Genomic DNA, 26,040 nt, shown 5'->3' on the forward strand with positions numbered 1-26,040 from the left:
TGTCCTCCCTTTGCATCAGAGAATCGGCACACAGATGATCTTAAGACTCCCCTGCATAGCGTTTCCATCATTTGGCCCCTGTTTCTTAGAGAGAGTGAGTGTATTTCTAACTGCCTGGGTGTATTGAGAGAAGATGCCTGAGTTTGGGGAGGTTGGTAGCTTTGTTCTATTACTCTTGTGTGTTATGGCCCAAGAGTCAGAACAGTAGCAGAATTCTCCCAACTTTAAGTCCCTGGTCTTAGATAAGTGCTCTGGAAGTAATTCTGTTCAGAAAACATTTATTTTGAAACTTCTTTTTCTCTTACACTGGTCTAGAACATATGAGCTGTAGTGAAAAAAAAAAAAGAAAAAAGCCATATTCTCAAGGAACTGATCGTCCAGATGGGGAGGTAGGACATAGATCCTGGACCTATACCGACAATAAATGAACTACGTTATGATATTAGACAACAAATCAAATAATATCCTAAGCAGAGTGTAATTAATTGACCCTGCTCCTATGTGCCAAGACTTGGGAGGGGAGAGAAATCCCTTTGGTCCAGGAAATGAGAGCACGTTATCAGAGGATAGAACGTGGAGGATGATTGGCTAAAGAGGGTATTCTGTATGGGAGGGGTAGTGTGAGCAGTGGTTTACCAATGTGGAAATGCAAGAACTGATATCCTCATCTTGTTCCTGACTTTAGCGGGAAAGCATCCAGTCTTCCCCCATGACGTATCATGTTAGCCGGGGGGGTTTTGTCAATGGCCTTTATCACTTCGAGGGAATTCCTTTCTATTCCTAGTCATTGAGTGGTGGTGTTTTAGTTTGTTTTTGGTCTGGAGGGGTGATTTTGTCAACTGCTCTTTCTCTATTGAGATGGCCATATGGTTCATGGCCTTTATCCTATCAATATGGCACATCGCAGTGATTGATTTCCATATGGTACAACGACCTTGCGTTACTTGGATAAATCCCAGTTAGTTATGGTGTACGAGCCTTTTTTATATGTTGCTGGATTCAGTTTGTATTTTATTGAGGTTTTTTGCATCTATGTTTATAAGAGGTGTTGGTCTGTCGTTTCTTTTCTTGGGATGGCTTTGGTTTTGGTATCACAGTAATACTGACCTCATAGAATGAATTGGGAAGTGTTCCCTTGCCTTCTATTTTTGGAAGAATTGGTGTTAATTCTTCTTTAAACGCCTGGTAGAAATCACCAGGGAAGTCATCTGAGCCTGGTATTATCTTTGTGGGCGATTCGAAAATTACTATCGCAATCTCTGTAGTTGTTACACATCTCTTCAGATGGCTATTCCTTGAGCTGATTTTGGTAGTTAGTGTTTTCTAGAAATCTACTCATTTCATCTAAATTATCTAACTTATTGCCACATGTTGTTCACATTAATTCCTTATAATCTTGTTTGTTTTTATAAGGTTGGTAGCAATGGCTTGTCTTCATTCCCGATTTTATCATTTGAGTCTTCTCTCTTTTTTTGTTAGTCAGTCTAGCCAAAGATTTGTTGACCTTTTCAAAGAACCAATGGTCGCTTTCATCTTTTTTTGGATTGTCTTTCTATTCTCTATTTTATCTATTTCCTCCCTGTATTTATTATTTACTTTAATAATTACTCGTTATCGTTATTATTTCTTTCCCTCCGTTTGCTTGCAGTTTAGTTTGCTCTACTTTTGCCAGTTTCCTTAAGGTGGAGGTTAGGTTATTGATTTGAAATATTTCTTCTTTTTTAATATAGGCATCAGTAGCTCTAAGGTTCTTTCCAAGCCTTGCTTTAACTGTCTCCCATAGGTTTTGCCCTGTTGTGTGTGTGTTTTTTTTTTAAAGATTTTATTTATTTATTTGACAGAGACAGCCAGCGAGAGAGGGAACACAAGCAGGGGGAGTGGGAGAGGAAGAAGCAGGCTCATAGCGGAGGAGCCTGATGTGGGGCTCGATCCCATAACGCCGGGATCACGCCCTGAGCCGAAGGCAGACGCTTAACCGCTGTGCCACCCAGGCGCCCCAAGCCCTGTTGTGTTTTTGTTTTTATTTGCCTCAAAGTATTTTTTCATTTCTCTTGCTGCCTTTTTTGACCCATTGGTAATTTCACAGTGTGGTTAATTTCCATGTATTTGTAAATTTTCCAAATTTCCTCCCGTTATTGAGTTCTAAGTTCATTCCATTGTAGTTAGAAAATAAATTTTATATCATTTCAATCCTTTAAATTTATTGAGGCTTGCTTATGGCCTAGCATGTGGGTTCTCCAGGAGAATGTTCCACACGCGCTAGAGAAGAATATTATTCTGCTTTTATTGGGTGACTGTTCTATATATGTATCTGTAGTCCTATCCGTCCTTGATTGGAAGCGAGGTAGAGAATGGTCCTGGTTTTCTCGATTGCGCATGTCTGCATCAGAGCTACCATCGCACTGCTCTGGAGGCCGGAGATATTGGAGATGTGAATAAGTCAGGGCTCAAATTCCTCGGGCTCTTGATGTCTGTCCTTACTGAGACTTAGTAGATTTTCTTGAATACATGTTTTCCATTTGCTCTGTGCCCTTAGGAAACTTTCCAGAGTTTAAATTTTTAGCAGGCGAATGCTTGTGTCACTGAGGAGAGGGTCCACTTTCCTTATACTATCATTTTCAAAAAGAAGTTGATAGCATTAAACTCTAATGCTATCTTTCTAGTCTTTTATTTTTATTTTTTAAAAATATTTTATTTATTTATTTGTCAGAGAGAGAGCACAAGTGGGGGAGCAGTAGGCAGAGAGAGAAGCAGGCTGCCCCCCAAGCGGGGAGCCCAATGTGGGACTCGATCCCAGGACCCTGGGATTATGACCTGAGTTGAAAGCAGATGCTTAACCAACTGAGCCGCCCAGGCACCCCTCTTTCTAGTCTTTTACATTGATTAGGTAAATGAGAGCTCTATCAGAGAAATCATAGCTAGTGGGTTAATTATCTCAAGGTTGGTGAGAAAAACCAGCTTCCAAAGACATTGTTTAAACAAAAAAAGTGAATAAGTTCTTTTAGCAAGTATAGTTTCTGATAATGAACATTCATAGTCTTAAGGTTATAACACAATAGCTCCCGTAGCTGCGAAAGGAAATCTTTCAATTTTTTTCCTTTTAGTAAACAGATGTAGACGAAATCAATTTTATGGTTACAAGATACCGAATAAGCATAACTTTCACCTAAATTTTGTAGCAATTAATATGCAAACATCACTAACGCTTCCCTTTATTTTTCATTTTCTACAAAGGTAATTTGTAATCCACTTCTTTACATTCTTAAAAACACTTATTTTAACAGTTCTTTGCTTCAATTTTCCATTAGTTGCTATTGAAACATACGGCCTATGAATAAAAAATGTGAAGTTCGATCATTTATTTTCAAGCCGGTTTTAGAGCAGGTGAATGACACAGATGAAAGTAATATATTTGAATATAGTGCTTGGAGCAATTTCATATTCAAAGATCAGTTTCATTAACTATAATGACACACTGAATCTTCCGCACATCCCTGCTGCATGAAAGTTCCCAAAGAGAATTCAGTTGCAACCAATAGACGTGTTGCAGCCAACACCCAAGCCGTGTTTGGATCAGCTGGGACATGGCAATGACTGGTCCTCATAATCTGGCAGTTGTACTGTTGTAATTTAATATGTCATCGCTGTGAGCTAATGCGGGCTTGATGGATGACTATGATTGGGGAGTGAGACGAGTGTGCTCAACTTTTATTGTTTGGAGAAAGCTCCCAGGGTGGTTGCCAAGTAGCATACTGCACGATGCCCAGTTTATGTCCTTTATTACATCTGTGCTCTAGACCGATGCCCAGCCCCTAACACTCCGGCTTCGGGAGACCCTTCCCATTCACCGGACCTACCAAACTTGAGAGAGCTAGACTGTAAGGTTATAGGCAGCTTTTCGGTCCCTGCAGAAAGATGCAGCAGGGTCAGACCTAAGGTTACAAATTAACAGCACAGCTGCGTCATATTCGCTCTCCGAGGAGCAGAGTCTCTAATGAAGCGGAATCGGGGATTTGAAACAATAGAGTAATGCTGGGGTTAAGAGCTGGCAACTCCAGTTTATTCCTGTCAGTTCAGCCTGTGCTGTCATAAATAGTAGTATGTTGGCTCTGTACAGAAAGGGGCTGCAGCAACATTGGACGATGCCGCGTCTTCTCCGTCTTCATTCTTCAGCAGCCTCACGTCTAACTAGTGTATTTGGAGTTGCAAAAGAAGCCTACCTTCCCTGCATTTCTCAGCATTGTTTGCCCAAGTATCTGATGACTATTAATAGACATAGGTCTCGAAGACAAATTTGCCTTTGCTGAGAAAACCGCCACCACTCTCTGCCCCCTGGTGACCTGCATCCACGTTTCTATGGCTGATGACTTTGGGGTTGTTTCAGGTCACGTGCTGTTACAGACATCACTGCTTCTGCTCTCTGATATCCAGAAGGTCATTAGCATTTCTACCTCTTTCCTTAAAGTCATAAACCGATAGACAGGGACATTCGATTTTCAATTAAATGTAGGAGGTCAGGGGGAGTGGAGCCATTGGGTCTTAGAGTCAGACAGCCCATGCACTTTGACTTTCTTGCTCAGAGCGTACCCTCTTCTCACCCAGCACTTTCCCAGAGTGTGGGCATCAGGCGGGCTCATCTTTATTTCCCCTCTTTGTTCAGGAGCACGAATCCTCGCACCTGTCATTACTAAAGCCTTGAGTGCCGTGTCTGCCAGCAGGTGTAGCAGGTGTTCACGCAAATAGGACGACTGGAACTCTCTCTGTCCTTCTTGGAGACCGGGCTCTCTACCCCCGATTTCTGCTAATTTAAAACACATGAATGTGCTACATGTATCATAATAAGGGTTATTACTGCTTTTGGAGGTTCAGAGGTTACTTTTAACCGGGCAAATGAGGCCAAGCTTCATAGAGCAGCATTTAATTTGTACCTGGAGTGATTGGTAGGATTTTGATATTATGAGATGCAGCAAAAAGAATTTTAGAGGGAAGAATAGTACCAAAAACAAGGAATGGAGAAAGCATGGAGCCGGAGACTGAAAGCGTCCTGTTTTGTTTAGCTAAGAGGGATTGAGTTCAGGATGCTAAGGAACTGGAAATAATCATGAGGAGTAATCAGAAGATTTGAGGGAGAGAATGTGATGAATAGCGGGGTGTTCCCAACACTGTACAGCTTCTGCTCCTCAGGCTATGGTTCTATACTGTTTCTCTTTCAGAACCTTGATGCCTTCTTTGGATTTCAAAATCTTTTTTACATTCGTTATTGCCTATGTTACTTGGGGCAATTGTAAAGGACTGAAAAATGTCCTGGAGCTTCGGTCTGTCAGCCTTTGTCTGAGGTCTGGACTATCACTTTCAGATGCCCAGATTTTTCTGGGTTAAGTTAGTGGATTTGATAAATTGATGCAAGGCAAGCCCTGTACTGGACACACGCACAACATAGACACATACACACCTGCATGCATGCACAAATGTACACATGCACACACATGCACGCACACACATACACACATGCACACACATGCGTGCACACACATACATGCACACACGCACACACATACACATGCATGCACACATACATACACACACGTACACACATATACGCACACATACATACATGCACACATGCACACATACACATGCATGCACACACGCGCACACATGTATGCACACACATACATGCACACACGTGCACACATACACATGCATGCACACACATACACACGCACGCACATACATGCACACGTGCACACAGACATACACATGCATGCACACATACATGCACGCACACACACGCATGCACACATACACACATGCACACACACATACACGTACACACATACACATGCATGCACACATACATACACGCACACACGTGCACACATACACATGCATGCACACATACATGCGCACATGCACACACATACACATGCATGCACACATGCATGCATGCACACGCGCTCACACACATACACATGCACACATACATGCGCACACGCACACACATACACATGCATGCACACATACACATGCATGCACACATACATACGCACGCACACACATACACATGCACACACACATACATACATGCACACACACACATACACCACATACACATGTCCGTATTCTTTCGTTTTGCCTGTTTTAAACGTTCATTGGAATCATAGCTCATGTGCTCTTCCAAGATCTGCATCTTTTACTCAAATGTTATATTTTTGAGGTTCCTTCCTTGTCTGGTTGTTGCTGTGTTTATTTTCTCTGCTTTATAATTCTCCTTTGTACCATAGTTTATCCTTTCTACTATTTCAACTTAGGACTTTGAAAAATGCTGAAATTCATATTTATGAACGAGTCTTCTGACACCCACGTGTAAGAGGTGCTTTAAGGTCTATTTCTAGGAAAGTAGTTGTGGGATGCACATGCCATTTTTTAAAAAGATTTTATTTTATTTTTTTTAAGATTTTATTTATTTGGCAGAGAGAGACACAGCGAGAGAGGGGACACAAGCAGAGGGAGAGGGAGAAGCAGGCTTCCTGCTGAGCAGGGAGCCTGACGTGGGGTTCGATCCCAGGACTCTGGGATCATGACCTGAGCTGAAGGCAGACGCTTAACGACTGAGCCACCCAGGTGCCCCTAAAAGATTTTATTTTTAAGTAATCTCTACACCCAGTGTGGGGCTCGAACTCATGATCCTGAGATCAAGAGTGCCAGGCTCCTCCGACTGAGCCAGCCAGGCGCCCCTGCCATAGGTTTTGCAAGCAGTTGTCAGGGGACGAGAGCGCCTGTTGCTCTGTGTCCTAGTGCCCAGTGTTTTAATCCCTGCCAAACTGGTGGAGGCGGGATTAGATCTTGCTATATAGCTTTATCCGGTATTTCCCCCAATTGCCAGGGAGCCTGAGAATCTTGTGTTTAGGGGCTGTTCTCGTTTCTCTTCCAATCAGCGAGAAAGATGTATTAAAATATCCCCTTGTGATGGTTGAATTTTCTATTTCTCCTTGTGTTGGCAATTTTTGTTTATAAATTTTGAGGTCATTTTATTAGATATATACAAATATAAGACTGTTGTAAATCCTGGTGATTTAAAACTGTGTGTGTGTGTGTGTGTGTGTATAGCTGTTCAGTGATTTCCCTTAGGGTGGTAGATCCCTCAGTGTGGTGTTGCCGTGTGCACAGTTAAAATGTTGATCCATAGTCCTAAATTGACCCCGAACGGCAGTACAAATTCTATTCTCCCCCCAAAAGCACCCGAGTGTCCCTTTGTCTATACCCTCTTTGAGATCTTATTTTCAGTTTTGCTGGTTGATGGGTACAGAATAACACTGTATGGCTGTTTTATTTGATTTTATATATTTCAGGTGAGGATGAGACCAGACACCTGTTCTTATGTTTTGGCTATTTGTAATTTTCCTTTGGTGAGTGACCTTTATGTGCCCTTTGCCCATCTCTCTATGTGGGTGTTGATCTTTTTCTAAATAAATTGCAAGTGTTCTTTATACGGTTGGAATTTTAACACTTTTCACATGTATATGTCTTCAGTTTGTCTTTTAACCTTGTGTATGGTGATTTAATATACAGAAGTTTATAGTTTTTTTTAAATCGAGATATAATTGACATAGTGTGTTAGTTTTGAGTGTAGAACATAATGATTCAGTGAATGTTCATTTCTTTGTCTTTCATGCCATGTTCGGAATAATTTGTTAGGATTCATCCTTCAGTTCATTATTTCTCTCTCTAGTTGTACCTCGTGTGCTGTTTCATCTATCCACTGGGTTTGTTTTTTTTTTAAGATTTTATTTATTTATTTGACAGAGATAGAGACAGCCAGCGAGAGAGGGAACACAAGCAGGGGGAGTGGGAGAGGAAGAAGCAGGCTCCCAGCAGAGGAGCCTGACGTGGGGCTCGATCCCACAACGTCGGGATCACGCCCTGAGCCGAAGGCAGACGCCCAACCGCTGTGCCACCCAGGCGCCCCTATCCACTGGGTTTTTAATTGTAATTATTTTTATTTCTAGGAATTCTATTGTCATTTTCACAAATATTTTGCCATTCCTTCTAATTTCCTTGCTCAGCTTTCCCTTTTATTTCTGTGCGTATATTGTGATAATTATTTAATATTCTGTGCAGACTATTAGTATTGTGATAATTTCAAAATCTCAAATTCTTTGTAGATCTGCTCCTAACATTTGTTATTTTTTGTTTTCGCCTGTAGTGTTGTTTCCTTGTATGTTTTGTGATTTTTGACTCAATCTGCTAATATTCCTTTGAATTTTATCTGTAGGAATATTTTTGAAGTCTTCAGAGATAATTGCGTTTGCTTCTGCCGGTTCCCTTAGGTAACTACTGATGCAGAAGCAGTTTGAATTCTCAGTTAGGGTTTTATAGATTACAGAGGGTGCATGACTTGGGCTTGCAAACTTGTATAAAGTCGGGATTGTGGTTACAAGTTCTCAGGGGAACTCCCCCCCCCCCCCCCCCCCGTTTTCCAGTGCCATTGTACTTTTATGCCTGGGCTATTTCTTTTTCATCTTTACACTGGTGATAAAACTCACTGGACTTTCAGTTTTACGAAGGAGGATCTCTTATAAAAGATTCCTTACCTTGCACTTACTCCAGGCTTTGCCTTTATCTCCCGAAACTTATGCAGACTGCAAAGTAGGAGAACACAAGGCTCCAGAATTCAGCAGAAACTCTTGCAAAGCCAGCTTAGGCATTCCCTTACCTCCCTGCTTTCTTATTTTAGTCTAGTCTTCTGCATATGCCTTTTTTTATTGCTATTGTTAATTTGTTTTTGGAAACAAAACAAAGTAGCATGAGGCCTCCATCTGAAACCTGGCCCCATCTGTCTTTCAGATAGCACTGAATCAAATCCAAAGCTGGAGTTATTTTGGACTTAATTTTGATTTCCTAAATAATTTGGCTTAATGAGACATTTCCTATACATAAAACACTGAAATTCAAACGTTTGATTCTTCCTCCCCAGCCACTTAGAGAGAAAATCACTTCATAAAGCAATGCAATACTTCTTCTGTCTTCTTGACCCGTGGCTTTGAAAATTCCTTATAAATAATCCCTGAGGTTTGTCAGATTCATTCATAAAATTAACGGAGGAAATTCTCTTTTTTTTTTTTTTTTTTTTTTTAAAGATTTTATTTATTTATTCGACAGAGATAGAGACAGCCAGCGAGAGAGGGAACACAAGCAGGGGGAGTGGGAGAGGAAGAAGCAGGCTCATAGAGGAAGAGCCTGATGTGGGGCTCGATCCCACAACGCCAGGATCACGCCCTGAGCCGAAGGCAGACGCTTAACCGCTGTGCCACCCAGGCGCCCCAACGGAGGAAATTCTTAATACGTATAGGAGGAATAAGAGATGATTTAAATATGGTATTAAAAATACTTCTGTGGAATTAAATCCAGTACGTTCTTCTAATACCTAATTTTGAAGGGTAATTATAGACTGAACATTCAGTAAGACTGGGGGTTGATTTTCTGGGACTGGGAATACAGAATTTTTCTCCAAGTAACATTTATATAAAAATATCTTGGAAATACCATCTACACTAAATCTTACTGTGCCTTCCATCATACAGTTGGAAGAAGCAGAAAGTAAATGAAAAATTTCAGATAAATCGAGTGACCTTGAAGAAAAGCTGAATTATTTAAGAGGAAGTGTCTCTTACTATCACCTATTGCCATCCAGCATTCTGTTTGAGAACCTATTTCTTTTTTTTTTTTTAAGATTTTATTTATTTATTTGAGAGAGAGAGACAGCCAGCGAGAGAGGGAACACAAGCAGGGGGAGTGGGAGAGGAAGAAGCAGGCTCATAGCGGAGGAGGATCCCATAACGCCGGGATCACACCCTGAGCCAAAGGCAGATGCTTAACCGCTGTGCCACCCAGGCGCCCCTTGAGAACTTATTTCTATTCCCTGCTTCTACCTATTAACTACTCCTTAAAATTTTTTTCTTTGCCTTTGAACAAGGGCAAACTTTCACTGTGTTTTAGGAACCGTTCAAATTATATGTTTGAGACGATATTTTCATTAACACTTGAAGAGAGCAGTTCACTGTACGTTTCCGTCAAAGTAGGTGGCAATTATGAAAATAATCTTCAGCTTCCCACCTGCCCGTCAGTGACCCCAGTAACTCAGGATCACGCTGTCAGAGGACAGCACTTGTTATACACTAATGCTATGAACTTCTTATTGGTGAATGACAGCAAGACATAGCCATGCTGGCCTCAATGCCAAGTAAACACACAATTCTTGGATTAGGGACAGGTGGAATGAAGGAAGATTCTGCTTCTGGATCTGTCTTTGTATTATCAGCACTGCGGGCTGGTTGGCATGCAGTTAGGGATGTGGATTGATTGAGTAAATTTTCAGAACAGAGATGCTTTTCAATTTTAAAAATAAATCCTTTGTTAGCAAAAACTGTTACATATTTAATTAAAAATGTCCAATTCCCTAAATATGATGATTAAAATCAAACAATTTGGTAAGTATGTCTTAGCTCAGTATTATGGTTCATCCCATATTCCATGAAACAAATTCGGTCCATAGACCGCAGTTTTGTTTTGCAGATATGCCGTGACCAATGACTTTCAGCAGTTACCAAGAGAGACTTAACGTTCCCCTCTGCTTGATGAAACCTTATTATTTTTTTTATTATGTTCAGTTAGCCACTGTATATATGGTACATCAGTGCGACTTTAGACAGACTTCTTCCTGATTCCAGACCTCCCTTTTCTTAGAACATTCACTTTGGGAAACTTGTCATTGTAAATTCTTCCTCTGCCCCTTAAAAAAAAGACTTCTTGCCAATTTTACAACCCAGGGAAGTGGATCTATTCAAATCATCTAAGATATAGTCTTCCATGGTCTCCTAGCTTGGTCTTAACCCATGTTAGCTATTTTATTTTTCAATTATCTTCTAGATTTTCTGAACAGAGTTTTTATTTTTTTATTTTTATTAATTAATTAATTAATTTTTTTGCTAGGCTTACATACTTACGTTTTCCCTGCATTTGAACTTCTTCTTCCCTGTGTCTGAGTCCATCAAAATTCTATCCACACTCAGGACCCGGTTGCATACCGTAACCACCTTTCTAAACACCCACATGGAAAGTGATTTTTCTGTCCCTTGTATTTTTGAGTGCACACATTGTGCTTATTATAATCTAATTTGTACTGTGGTTATTCTGGTACATGTCATAGACTCTGTATTAACTTATAAAGTCCTTGATGGTGGGTTTGTGCCTACCATGTATTTGTACCTTCCCAACTACTTAATATTGATTTTACACATAATAGAAAATATTTTTAAAAATATGTGTTAGGTAAGTGAACTAAAAACCCCTCCGTGAATGCACTGGGGTGCTCTTGGCCCCTCCCCATCCCAGGCGAAGTTGCATCATATGTGGTGCTTTAAATTCATGCCCCAGAGACCTCTCTTCAATTTTACGTGTGAGTTCTCAGGGAGATCGAACTGCTGATTCTCATTCTTGCTAACCAGAGTTACAGACACAATAAATCGAATTACATTCCTAGTTCAGGAAAACATGACTAAAGCTAGCACCCAGCAGAAAGTGTCTTGGTTGAAAATAAATGACATTGGGACCTTGTTATTCAATCTGAGGTCAAACTTTTGTCTGACTCTAACAAGAAGCCAGTGTTATGACTTGTGGGAGGTGGTGGGCCGCCACACCCCTCAGACTCCAAGCCTAGGGTGGGTGACGGCCTGGCGAGGCCAAAGACCCAGTGACAGCAATCAAGCCATTGGTTTACTGGGGGACTCCAGGAGCGGCTGACTGCACAGAGCATGCACTGCTGGGGTCTACGTGCAATGAGCTTTCTATCATAGCAACTGTCAGTGTCCCTTCCCCTCCTTGCATAGCCGGTGTTTCCAAGGAGACCAAGGCCTTCCACCTGGACACCCTTCATTACAATGGAGATGCTCTGGATTGGCCATCCCCAGAGCCCCTGACCTTGAACGCTGCACAACACATTTTTTTTTTTAATTTTTAGAATTTTTTTTAAAGATTTTATTTATTTTTTGATAGAAAGAGAGAGATCGAGCGAGAGAGAGAGCACAAGCAAGGGGGAGGGGCAGAGGAGAGGGAGAAGCAGGCTCCCCGCTGAGCAGGGAGCCTGATGGGGGGCTCCATCCCAGGACCCCGGGATCATGATCTGCGCCGAAGGCAGACGCTTAACCAACGGAGCCTCCCGGGCGCCCCAGGGCGACACATTGTGCTGCGCGTTCTACTCGATGGGAATATAGAGGGAGGGCAGGACCTCTCCATTTCCAAGATAGTGTTTAACAAGGGCATTCAGGGTGTGCTTTCACAAGCTAGCTATCCAGTGTGTACCGCGCAGGTAGCAAATCTGAAGTCTTCCACTCCTTCAATACACGGACATTACAGAAAGTGAGGGTATTTCTTCTCATGGGTTGGACTTCTGATTTCAAGGCCTCAAAGGAGGCAGAGAAAAGAACCAGTGTACTAGAGGTCTCACCTGAAGCTCTGGAAGATTGGCACAACTAGGTGAGGCACACTCTCATAGTTGCCCACCTGGTAGCCATCCTCCCCTCCCCCTTAGTTACAGTGTAGCTCAGTATAGTTCAGCTAGCTCAGGGCCCATTGCACCAATCTCCCTTGCTAGAAAATACGGTTCTGGCCAATGAAAAATAAGCAGAAGTCCTCTGGGTAAGTCTTTCAGGAAAGCCGTATTTTAAAAGATTTTATTTTTAAAAATAAAATGACAGATCCCTGAAACATGCTTTTAGCCTTTTCTCCTCCCTCCTGTCTGGAATTTAGTTTAATACTCTAATCCCAAGAAGTGTAGCACCATTTGGAAGCATAAGGAAGAAAGATACATACTAAGGGTGGCAGAGGGGAAAGACAGAAGGATCCTAGGTCCTAGGTGGCATCTTGGTATAGTTGTACTCATGCTAAGCTGTCTTGTTTGGATTTTGTATTTGTGTGTGTAAAAATGAACCCAATTTGTTAGTGCTAGTGCAGTTGGGTTTCTGTCCTGTGTAGACAAATGAAAACTCAAAAAATACCCTGGACATGCCTAGAAAACATGGCAATGAACCAACTCTCTGGGCAGATCTGGCCCCTAAATGTCTTGTCATGTTTTATATTCTGCCAGTTCACTTGTCAGTGAGTTGAACGCAGAGGATCCAAAGATGACGTCAAGGAAACACCAAAGAATACTGGAAACATAAGACAGAAGAAGCAATGATTTCTGAATCACACAGCAAAGGTCAGCTGCCAAACATATCCGATCATGAGCCAGCCATGGGCTTTACTTGGGTTCAGCCACTGAGATTTGGGGGTTGTTTGTTAGGATAACTAGCATTAATAACTCCAGCCAAAGCACAGTTCACCAGGAGAAGGTCTGAGATACTTCCTATACCCATTAGAATGTTTTAGACTACATGCAACAGAAACCTCCAAATCTAACACGGTTAAACAAGGATATTAAGTATCTCACGAAGCAAGGAGAGGGTAGTGCCAGCATCGGCTAATTTAACAGATAAATAGACTCCATGTTCTTTCTGTCTTTCTGCTTTGCCATCGTCAGCATTTTGGATTTGTCCTCAGGCAAGTTCCCCTCCTAATTCGAGAAGGCTGCAACACGTTCAAGGGTCCTAGCCAGATATGACCATCTAGAAGAACTCCTTTTTTCATGTGTTTCCGTTTCTCATGTGTGTCTTCCCCTTCTTTTTTAAGATTTATTTCTTTATTAGAGAGAGAGAGAGAGAGAGCAGGAGTGTGCATGTGAAAAGAAGATTATGACATAGCTCAAATAAAAAACAACCCAATTTCCTGCAAAAAAAAAAGTGCATGTATGCACGCGCACGTTGGGGGAGGGGCAGAGGGGGAGAATCTTCAGGCAGACACCGCTGAGCACGGAGCCTGAAGGGGCTCCATCCCACAACCCACGAGATCATCACCTGAGCCAAAACCAGGAGTTGTTGTTTCAACTGACTGAGACACCCAGGTGCCCCTCATATGTGTCTTCTTAAGAGCAAAGAAGCCTTTCCCAGAAGCCCGATAGCAGATACCTTCTCGTGTTTCATCAAACACAAGTGCCGCATATACTCGTGCCTAAACCAATCATCAGCAAGGAGAATGCGACCTCTGTGATTGGCTTACACCAATCAGCTTTTGGCCCCTGGAGCTACACGTGGTATTAGCCTTCCCCGAAGCACCTGGGTGCCCAGAGTAGGGTGCGTCTCTGCACGAAGTGGGAGAGTCCTATGATGTAAAAGGAGATGGGAGTCGACGTGGGCAGGCACCCAGCAGCGTCTGCTCTATTTCTCACGAGAGAGCTCGTCTTGAAAAGAGGGACCTGACCGCAGTGAGATTAGGCCAATGACAAAGATTTGCTCATTGGAAGAGATTCAAGATGGCAAGTATAACACAGTGATGGATAAAGGACTATGTTCTTGCCGCCCCTCTCCTGGATGATTAGTTGCTTCTCAAAGAGAGTGTGGGAACTTTCTGTAAAAAGTGAGCCCTCAGTCCCACCCTGCCTTTCGCCCTCACAGCTTTCACCTGTGTGTGCCTCATAAAAGATCTCTCCCACATTCGAGATCTCTCCCAGCTGCTTTTCTCCTCCCGGGTCGTGGCCGGTTGTGGCTCCCTGCTGCTGGCGTTCCTTGGAGCTGTTTTCTCAGTGCCCAGCCTTCTCGTGGCCCCAAGGACCTGTGCCTCCATTGGGCTCTCTCCCTCCATCAGCTGTACACGCTGCTACAGACTTCCTAGATGCTAGAGTGCCTTGGAGAAGTTTCCTTCAGTTCTTCAACTTCGCTTTTCTCCCTAGCCCGGAGGCAGCCTGGAACCTAGAATCAGAGTGCGTCCAATGGTGAGCAAGTGAGAGGAGGAGCAAGACGCCATCGGTCGGGGTAGGAAGAAATCATAGTCTACTCTCGCTCACCAGACTTACGTGTTAGGATTTGGGGCCAGAGCCAAGAGTAAGAAAGAGTATTTATTTGCTGGACGTTATGGTCTATGAATATATTTGGAGGTCCCCTTTGGGACCTCCGAAAGGAATTACGTGGATTGAAGAGCAGAATTTTGGTAAAGCAGTCCAACCTTACTGGTGGTTTCACTTTCTGTGGTTTCAGGTACCTGCAGTCAAGCACCATCTGGAAGCAGATGGTCCTCTTTCCGACGTATCGCTGAAGGTCAATAGTAGCCTAACGCTAGGTCACAACCCCTATGTCATTCACCTCCTTTCGTGTCACCGTGAAGGCATTTTATCGTCTTAGCTCATCACCGGATGAAGGGTGAGTACAGTACAATAAGATATTTTGAGAGAGAGGGACCACATTCACATAACTTTTTTTAAGCACACCTTGTTTTAATTCTGTTTCATTACTCGTTATTATCTCTGTGCCTAATTTGTAAATTAAACTTTGCCACAGGTAGGTCTATATAGGAAAAACATATGGTATATAATATAGGGTTCGGTACTATCCACCGTTTCAGGCACCCACGGGAGGTCTTGGAAGGTATCCCCCACAGACAAGGGGGAGATTATTATATACTGGAGTTTCCATTGTTAACAACTTGAAAGTATATCTTTCCAGAACATTTTTATGCATATGTATGCGTGTTTTCTTTAATTGAGAACATATTGCATAAACTTGTGGGATTCTGTATTTATACTGAAGAATGGTGTCAGGCGGGACTGCTCAGCGCCAGGTCTGCAGCGCTCTCTGTGGATCTCCTTCCAGCTGGATGGTCCTGGGGTCTGTGTTCTCTTAGCACTGCTTCTTCCCTTCATCCCTCCTGTCTGGGAGGGAAGCGTTTTCCTACTGTTGGTAATTTCTGGGTTGCCTTGCCATCCTGTTTGGCTTCTAAACTCTTGCATCAGCTGTGTAACAAATCCCCTTCATTTTAGCCTTGTTTGAAATGTATATGGTGTGGTTTCTATTTGCTGATGATTGCTTTGATCTCTGGTTAAATACTCCCGGCTGGGGAAACATAGTTGCCTGGGCAATGCAGCAGGGAGAAGAGCAGGAAATGGATCTGAGAGCCGACAGGAGGGTGGCTGTAACTGTGTGTCTGTGTGACTCAGTGTCCCTTTCGCCCTTCTACTGTGTTTAATGTCCATGCAACAGCTTCACGTTTCCGCCTCACTTAAACGTTTTCCTCCTTTCCCCCCAAGTGGAGGCCCGAAGTAACTGTGTGAGCCAAGCTAGGCTCTCCAGGTGAGAGGCCGCACCTCCATTAGTTCCGGGTTCTCCTGTTTGTGGTTAGGTTTTCTGAGGACTAAATGACAAACTTGGGACTCACCCATACCCCCCAAACAAAATAGTACAGGAGGGGGAAAGGTAAAACTAGGTATTTTGTGAACATATACGGGCATGTGTGTCAGGAAAATGTGCAGAGCTGCTACGGCCCTCATTTGTCTGGATGGTCATGAGGTCATATCCTGGACACATCGTTTTCTTTTATTGTCCCACTGAGGCAAACTTTACCTGGGTTCTCTTCTTGGTGGAGTCTGAATCTTTCTTCCTGAAGCACATGGGTCATTGGGGGTCCTGCCTTGATTGGGTTGTAATCTTCCATTGACTTTTACTGTGGACATGGAAGTCCTGCAAGGTGCCATGAGGCATCTTCTGGATTCTGACGTAGTCTTCTGCCCCCGTCTGTAGCCTTAATGAGGTTTCCCTTTGACTGCTTGAGTGTATTATCACGGGCTAGTATGGTAACTCCTCTGCCTGTTGAATCCATGCCATGAGAAGCCCAAAGTGACCAGATGACAGTTTTACTTATCGTTTAATGGGATGATTATGGAACCTTCCTCCCTTGGGAACTAAGATCCATAAGCCATCTGTACTCAGGGCTACAAGGTTGCAATGATGGAATATTCTGTCTAACAGTGAAAAGGGCTTCCTCTACCCCCGTCTCTTAATTTCCAGCCTGTCTATACTGACAGCGGGGGACACAGCACCTTACATTGGTCTCTGGCTCAAACATGTACCACATCCTGGAGAACAGCACATCAGCCTCCGTGAGTCTGCAGCAAACCATTCTTCCTGTTGGGCCAGTTGCTTCTCGGCGTTGGGCTGCAGGAGATGAGGGAGTGACACGGGCCAAGCCTGTTGCTGAAATGCTCCTTTTACTCTGAAATGGCAATGGAGGCCCAAGATGTTTGGGTGGTTCCAGATTGTTCGGTTTTATCTGAGACATCCAAGTAGGCCCATCCCAAATCTCACAGCCCCACTCTTCTGAATAATATCCTAACCTTCACGTAGGACACTTGAGTGTGCCTGCACTGGTCAAGCAGGTGGAAGTTGGCTGACAGGAGCCGGAGCTGCGGCAGAGACGCAGCCCCTGCTGGGGGCGGCGCAGGAGCAGAGGGAGAGGGTGTTCTCCTGGGGCAGGGATTTGTGCGTAAGGAGTTACCGCAGACGTGCTCCTAGGGGAGAACCATGGAGGAGTGGAGAGGCAGGATCAGAGAGGAGTGACAGCCAGGCAGAGCTCCTCAGGGTGGCTGTAGCCAGATCCTGCAGTGTAAGCTGCACGTCCGTCCTCTGATCCTGAAGCAAAGGAGCTGGGTTTTTTTGTTTGTTTGCTTTTGTTTTCCTCCCACCTATCTCAGGCATTGGTGATGGGTCACCCCCTCCTCCCAGACGTTTCCAGGTCTTTGCTAAGCAAAGCAAGCTCTAGTGGCCTGAAAACAGTTCTCCAAAAAACAACTGCTCGGGCTCCCTTGTAATGAAACCACATGGAAGCTTGTGGGAGTTGGGTGAGGTACACATAGAAACCACAAATAAATGGGTTCCAGGTGACCTGTGAGCATTATGACACTTTGGCTACACCCACACTTTAGTGTCCCGCTGGTGCCTTTCATTGTCTGAAACTACCAGATGCCATAGGGTAAGAAAATACAGTTCCCTGAGAGATGGGACAGAGCAGAGAATGATGGAGGTTGATCTGAGAAAGAGCATGTTAACTGACCCCACCCCAGTATATCATAAAAAACGTTTCCTGACATTAAATGTTTTTCTATAGCCATTTTAACGGTTGCAGAATACATCACTGTATAGAGGTGTATATTCGTTTAAGCAGTCTCGTTTTTGTTAGGAATAAGCTCTTCCCTATTATTACTGTGGAACAACTCTGCAACTAGGGTTTAGTTTATGTTCTTAATTTTTCCCCGAGGATAGAGAGTGTTGGTACTTTAACTGGATACGCAGGAAGATAGGTGTAGCCTTACTCACATGCGCTAAGTGGACACAGCACCTGAAATTCCTGATCCGAATGTGAGTAGGCCACGTTTTGCATGTGGTCTGGTTTCCACAGTCAGTTGTTGAGTATTCAGTGTCTGGAAATCAGTACATATTTTCGTACCGAAGTGACGTTCTAATTGGTATTTAGCGTCCCGATATATCTCACGAGCTCAATGAAGTCTCATGAGATATATCGGGAACCTAAATACCAATTAGAACGTCACTTCAGTATATATGAAATCTACATAAATACAAATAGAGCCGAACGCTGAGTTACAGTATGAGTAGTACAGTTCTCTTCCCTTCTCTCTCTCTCTCATCTCAGTCCGTGTCTTTGCGAAAGGCCATTGCCAACCCGTGGAGCCAAAACAACACTTGCCAGTCCTTTAGACTTGAGTAGAAATTTTGGTTCATTATGAATCAGAGAGAATTTGTAATTGGATCTTTGCGGGGGTGAGATACTTTATACCCTGGTGAAGGATTTTCAGGCATCATGTACAGGAGGATTTTTTTTTTTTTTTTTTTGAGAATGTAACTTTTGTTTTTTTTAAGATTTTATTTATTTATTTGACAGAGAGCAGGAGAGCACAGGCAGGGGGAGCAGCAGGGGGCGAGGGAGAAGAAGGCTCCCCACTGAGCAGAGAGCCCTATGTGGGACTCGATCCCAGGACCCTGAGATCATGAGCCGAGGGCAGCCACTTAACCAACTGAGCCACCCAGGCGCCCCTGAGAATGTAACTTTTTATCCTGAATTCATACTTTATTAGCTCTGCATACTTTATTTTTGCCGTCAGCTAAGGTCAGTGGTTTGCATTTACCGGGAACAGTAAAATGGCGGCTTCTGTTCTGAAAGCATTTGCTAGAGAAATTGACATTTAGAAGATGAGATTCAGAAGTGACATGGAAGATTTTGTAAGCATAAGTGCATTTTTCTTCTTTGGTTTGTTAATATGTAATTCTTCATCTTGCTTTTAAATGCTTTCTACCTCTGTTAAAATATAACTTTGTTATGGGGTACTTTGGTGGCTCAGTTGGTTAAGCGCCCAACGGAGTATCCCAAGGGCAGAGAGAAGAGCACTAAACTCTGCCTCTGGGATCTGAATTTCCGTCTCAGTGCTCCTACTTGTCTTCTGTGTGTCAGTCTGCAATGGTAAAATGGAACTGGTAATCATTGTTGTTCCCTTACCCAAAGGGTTTATTTATTTATTTATAAGATTTTATTTATTTGTCAGGGGCGCCTGGGTGGCTCAGTCGTTAAGTGTCTGCCTTTGGCTCAGGTCATGATCCCTGCGTCCTGGGATCAAGCCCCGCATCAGGCTCCCTGCTCAGCGGGAAGCCTAATTCTCTCTCTCCCTCTGCCTCTCCCCCTGCTTGTGCTCTCTCTCTCTGTCAAATAAATAAATCTTTAAAAAAACTTACATATTACTATGTTATAATTAGCCTACATGGATATAATCAGGTAATCACAACTGGCTTAGCATCAAATTTGGCTTCAGAATTTGTAGCTTTAATTTGTTTTTCAGAAAATAGTTTATTGACTCATTAAAAAACTTTAAAAGTAAATTTTGTATTTTAGAATATATTTAGAGTTAAAGGAAAATTATTAGGATAGCACAGAGTCACTACGTACCCTACTCTTAGTTTTTCCTGTTACTCATATCTTATGGTACGTTCGTCATAACACATGAATTAATATTGATACATTATTATCAACTAAAGGCCATATTTTATTCAGGTTTCCTTGTTATCCACCTGGGATCTCATCCAGGATCCCATCCAGGATATTATATTTACTCATCATGTCTCAAGGCTCCTTTGGGCTATGACAGTTTCTCAGACCCCTTTGTTTTATTTATTTTTTTCTTTTTTGGTCTTTCTAGAGTATAGTTTAATTTCTCCATTCACATGCAAATCAGAGCACCTCTAATGATCATTCTGTGAACACTATATGATAAGAATTGTTATCCACTGGACAATATAACTCATTTTGCTTTCATTTTTACTATACAGGGTAAGAAAAATGGAAAACTTTTTTTAAAAAAATTTATCTCTTTTGATGAGAACACTGAAATTCTTTCTTAGAAAATTTCAAATATGCAATATAGTATTATCAACTCTAGTCACCATGTTACACATTAGACCTCAGACCTTATTTATCTTATAACACAAAGTTTATATCCTTTAAAAAGCCTCTAGATCTTCCTTGTTTTTGATGACTTGGACAGTTCTGAGGAGTTCTGGTCAGGTATTTTGTAGATGTCCCTCAACCTGGATTTGTTTGCTGTTTTCTTTATGATTAGACTAGGATTGGGAGTTTTGGGAAGGAGAACCACAGAGGTAAGTGTGCCATTCTCATCATATCATATCAAGAGAGCATGAGTTGTCACTGGTGGTGTAAACCTTGAACTCTTCACTGAGGTCATGTTTGTCAGGTTTTTCCATTCTAGTCTGTCCCTTGTCCCCTCCATCTTCTTTTTGGAAGGAAGTCACTAGGCCCACATATTAGAAGTGGGGAGTTATGCTCTACTCTCTTGAGGGCAGAGTATCTACATGGGCTTTAACTGGTTTTCATTTTAAATGTGTGTGTGTGTATATGTATTTATGTATATACATATATGTATATATATGTGTGTGTATATATGTGTGTGTGTATTTAAAAATTATATGTTTGGCTCTGAATATAGGTTCAAAAATGAAGAAAATAATTCCCCACAACCATTTTTTTATTTTTTATTTTATTTGTTTTTTAAAAGATTTTATTTATTTATTTGACAGAGATAGCCAGCGAGAGAGGGAACACAAGCAGGGGGAGTAGGAGAGGAAGAAGCAGGCTCCCAGCGGAGGAGCCTGATGTGGGGCTCAATCCCAGAACTCCAGGATCACGCCCTGAGCCGAAGGCAGATGCTTAATGACTGCGCCACCCAGGCGCCCCCCCACAACCATTTTTTAAAAGTTAAATTGGAACTTTTTGTCATAGCACCAAACCTTAGGTCACACTGAAAGACACATCTTGGGCACCTAGGTGGCTTAGTTGGTTAAGCGACTGCCTTTGGCTCAGGTCACGATCCTGGAGTCCCAGAATCGGGTCCTGCATTGGGCTCCCTTCTCAGCAGGGAATCTGCTTCTCCCTCTGACCCTCCCCTCTCTCATGCTCTCTCTCAAATAAATAAAAATCTTAAAAAAAAAATGAAGAAAGACACATCTTAATATCTGAAAGACACTGATTTGAAAAGAGAAAGTTTTCCACAGTAAATTTATCCATACTGTGAAGGCTGATCAATTTTTTTCTACATTAATCTGGTGGGTATTCAATAATCCAAGCTGGTACAGCCACTCTGGAAAACAGTATGGAGATTCCTCAAGACGTTAAAAATAGAGCTACCCTAAACCCAGCAGTTGCACTACTAGGGACTTACCTCAAAGATACAAACGTCCTCTGAAGGGACACCTGCACCCCAATGTTTATGGCAGCAATGATCACAATAGCCAAACTGTGGAAAGAGCCAAGATGTCCATTGACCGATGAATGGATAAAAAGGTGTGTTGTATATATACAATGGAATATTACTCAGCCATCAGAAAGGATGAAATCTTACCGTTTACATCATTATGGATGGAACTGGAAGGTATTATGCTGAGCGAAATAAGTCAATCAGAGAAAGACAATGATATGGTTTCACTCAGACGTGGAATATAAGAAACAGGGCAGAGAACCTGCGGGGAAAGGAGGGAAAACCGAATGGGAAGTCATCAGAGAGGGAGAAAAACCATGAGAGACTCTTAACTACAGGAAACAAACTGAGCGCTGCTGGAGGGGAGGTGGGTGGAGGGATGGGGTAATTGGGTGATGGGCATGAAGGAGGACACATGGTGTGATGAACACTGGGTGTTCTACACAACGGACAAATTAACACTACATCTGAAACTAATGATGTACTATAAATTGGTTAATTGAATTGAAATAGAAAATAATCCAAGGGATTATTTAGTATCATAAACAATTTCCAATTAGGTTATGTGAGGAGAAAATCTTCACAAAGAAAAGGTTCTTTTCTCCAGCAGAGTTGAATGCTGTATATCTTCATTACTTCCTCGGGGAAGAGATTAACTTTTCACTGTTGATATATTCTAAGTTTTATATGGAACAGAACTCTCAGGTAGAAAAGTGATTTTACTCTTCGATTTGCAGAGCTTTCGATATCCATCATAATTCCTGTCCTATCCTGTGGATATGACTTTGGCCATTGCAGCCAGAAATCCTGATGTAATCAGTTCAGTCTTCAGGGAGTTCTTTGAATCAAAACCATTAAGAGACTCTAAATGAGCCCCGCTAGCAGCTCCTGCTGGGTTGTGCTCACAGGTGAGTTTCCATCAGTAATTAGATCTTTCATTCTTGGCATTTGAGCAAGCGGGGCTTTTCATATAGGACACTGCAAGGTTTGGAGCTTATTTGTGAAATAAAGGGAAGCAGAAAATTCAGACTTTACTGTAGCAATAAAGACTACTGAATACTCAGTTCCTTATTTGCTAGAGATATCATTTAATTTTGCATGTATAGATTTAAAGAAAAGACAGTTCACTTTCTGTTAAAGGAAAAACTTTATAAATTCTTTAACTGCCGTATATACTTGCCCTATTCCAAATGGAGAGGTTTTAGTATATTGTGTTTATCTTGTTTGTGGATATGCTGTCTCTCATTGTCTGTCATCATGATCTACCATCTATTTATTAACCATAAAACATACATAGGATGGTGATGTATTGAATTGAAGAACATCGGTGGGGTTATTACAAACAGGATGGGATGAGATTACAGTGTGGGCATAGCTAGAACTCTTAAGATCCTGGTGTTGAACAATATATATGTGTTTGTCTAAGGGAGGATGTATGCTCTTGGTTTCTAGGAGGTATGGGGAGAAGTATCACTGGATCAGTGCAAACTTGATTTCTCAACTATAAAAATAATTTTGTGAGTATAGTTTCAATTTAATAGACTTGGGATCGGGTATGGGAGTTGAGACATTTCTGTTGAAAGTTCTCGAAGAATCACACTTTTATTAATACCATATTATAATATATTTATGATATTTATGAAATCTGAGGCCAAGAAGTTAACATATTTTTTGAGTTACCCCAAAATTACCTTTTGAAGAAGATTCCAAATTCACAGCCCATTGAAATATCATCTTTCATAGATTTCCCAATTTTCTCAGCCTTGACCCCCTCCTCCCAGCTTTGCCAATTGTTAAATCCCATGGTATCAAGAATTGTGAAGAGTCTAAGATTTTGTCCTATCTTCAAGCTATCAAATTAGCCTGCCATAGTTTCATAGATGCTGGCAGAAGACATGAGACTCTTGGATCAGAGACAAAGAACTTTCTTACTCCCAGTACAGAAAATAACATTAGCTTCATGTTTATATTGGTTCCCTTGGCTTGCTAAGTCCCACAGAGGCAATGGAGAACAGTCCAGGTGGATGCTGTGCACACAGATTTTTGTCATAGAAACCCTGAATTTAAGAAACCCTCAGTTGTGTAATAGCGCTGCTAGCAGTCTTCTCAAACCATTGCTCCAGAGGGAGACATTACGTTTATGGGCAGGAAACACATAGGCCCTCTGCTTTGGAGAGAGATACCACCTCTGTCTTCCAAGGTTGTTTGCTTTGTAGATATCCTTGCAAAGATAATCCAGAACAAAGCCATCAATGCCTTTTTCTTGGAAGACAAGCAGAAACCAAGAGACCTGTGGAGGATGTCTGCCAACACATGGGGCTCTACACATCACATGAAATTGTCTATCTACCTGGAAAAATAGGATGGCTAGATTCTAATATTCACATTTTATCCATTTAATCATCCCATTACTTATTCATTCAGGTGTTTAACTGCGCTGTGCCTGCTACTCTGTGACATAAGAAATACAACAGTGAGCTAGAAAGATGAATTTCCTTACGTTGTGAGGTTTACATGCATGGGGTAGAGCGATTTTAACAATATGATCACCCCAGCAAACAACTCCTTACAACATGACATGCAAGTAAGGCACTACAGAAGTGAATGCTTGGAGACTTCAAGGTTCTGGTGGAGGGAAGTATAAAGCACCTGCTAGAACTGCCCACGGACCCGTGTGCCTGGAGTGAAGAGAGTGAGGAGAGTGGTTATGGAGAAGGTGGAGACCGTCAGGGACCAGACAATTCAATACCGGCTCTGCTGTGTTACTTACTTGGGATTTTACTCCAAGGGCACCAGAGAAATCCTGAAGGGTTTTAAGCAGGGGAGCGATCGCGTCAGAATTGTGTTTGGAAGGGTCACAAAGTCTCTGTGGGGATCGTGACTGGCCGGGGCACAAGAGCCGATGCAGAGAGTTGCTGTGGGTGAGATGATGACAGGGTGGTATAGAAATTCAGGGTAGAAGGAAGTGGTTGGTTGTGAGCTATGTGGGAGACAAAATTAATAAATTGCTGACTGAGTGGGTGGGGAGAGGGGGGAGACGTTGAGGAATGCTCTTGGATCTCGCTGGAACACGGAGTGGATGAGTGGAGGGCCTATGGTGAGAGAGGAGACCGTGAAAACGGGGCAGGTTAACTACTGACAAGTCACTGCCCCTTAGTATCTGTCACAATTATGTTTGAGGCAAATGTTGCTTATCGAGCCTTGCCTCAAGGTGTGCAGTCCATCTAGTCCTCCCTGTTCTCTAGATTCTCAGTATTGAGCCATGCGCCTGAAACATCTTAGTCCTCCAAAAAGCCACTTTTATTGAACTGCTTTTTGGGTGATGCCATCATTTTATTCTTTTCTGTGAAGACTGGGGCTTCTGTATGAGAACGCATGGCAGAAAGGATTCTGTGATCTCGGCGCAGGAATGGCAACTTTCTGAGCCACTGGTTCTTAATTTTATAGACTCCAAACTATGAAACAGATTGAGGTTCTTTCTTTATATGATTGGCTGTTAGAAAGCTCAGAACCAGTTTTATTGCCCACTGCTCACCAGTATATCGGATTTTATGACAAACAAATCTCACTCTTAACCTGCTCATCCCTCTTTAATCTTATTTAATTTCTTATTTCCTCTTGCTGCACTGAATGTAGTTTTGGTTAGCGTACATAGTTTCTGAAACAAGTTGGAGTGTAAATAAATAAATACAAGCTTATGCCCCTAGTGTGTTTGGACAGATGAATCTACTAGGCTTTGGTACTTCATCTGTAAAACGAGAGGTTTGAACAAGATAGGCTCTTAAGATTTTTCTAAAGCTCTCACAGTTCCTCTTTCTAAAGAAAAATAAAAATGTTTTCAAGTTCGAGTCATTGTAGACAACATTTCAAGTATCTAAAACTGACTAACCAACAGCCACCGTCTCTTTGCTCATGGAATTGTTGGTTATCTAGAACATCCCTATTACTGGGAACGACCTATGAACTGCTATTGTCAAATACACTCTTCATTACGGTACCGTATACAGGACTGTGTTCTAGTAAAAGCAGAATGTATTTCTCTTGCCCTCTTGCTCTTACTGAAGCAAGTTTTTGCTTCATTTGCAACAATTTCTAAAGATACTTGTTTTTTGATTCATTACTGCACATGTGTCTCACGGTCAGGACTCATTCTAAGAGCTACTCATTGGTAAATGGGACTCAAATGTATCACTGCCCAAGGTCCAAAGAAGCAGCTCTTCCTCTGAGGGATGATCCAGGCTTCATGGTTCCATGGGAATGAAGCCAGAGAACTCTACCTTCAGGTGAGACCTGCGGTTGATTTGAATTGGTCTGCCTGAAAGAAAGCAAGATACCCTGATGCC

At 42.3% G+C, this 26,040-nt stretch overlaps 1 long non-coding RNA gene across 2 annotated transcripts in view; it reads left to right on the forward strand.

The window, feature by feature from the left end:
• LOC123000352 (uncharacterized) overlaps positions 1 to 26,040 on the forward strand; it is a 249,549-nt gene that overhangs the window by 96,048 nt on the left and 127,461 nt on the right. The window contains exons 6-7 of one of the 2 annotated variants that reach the window (XR_006408307.3): positions 13,145 to 13,258; positions 15,129 to 15,290. This is a non-coding gene — a long non-coding RNA (uncharacterized LOC123000352). The remainder of the gene's footprint in view (positions 1 to 13,144; positions 13,259 to 15,128; positions 15,291 to 26,040) is intronic. The other variant, XR_007187910.2, reaches the window with a different exon arrangement.

This window comes from Ursus arctos, unplaced genomic scaffold (assembly GCF_023065955.2).
Source record: "Ursus arctos isolate Adak ecotype North America unplaced genomic scaffold, UrsArc2.0 scaffold_37, whole genome shotgun sequence".
Lineage (NCBI taxonomy): Eukaryota > Metazoa > Chordata > Mammalia > Carnivora > Ursidae > Ursus > Ursus arctos.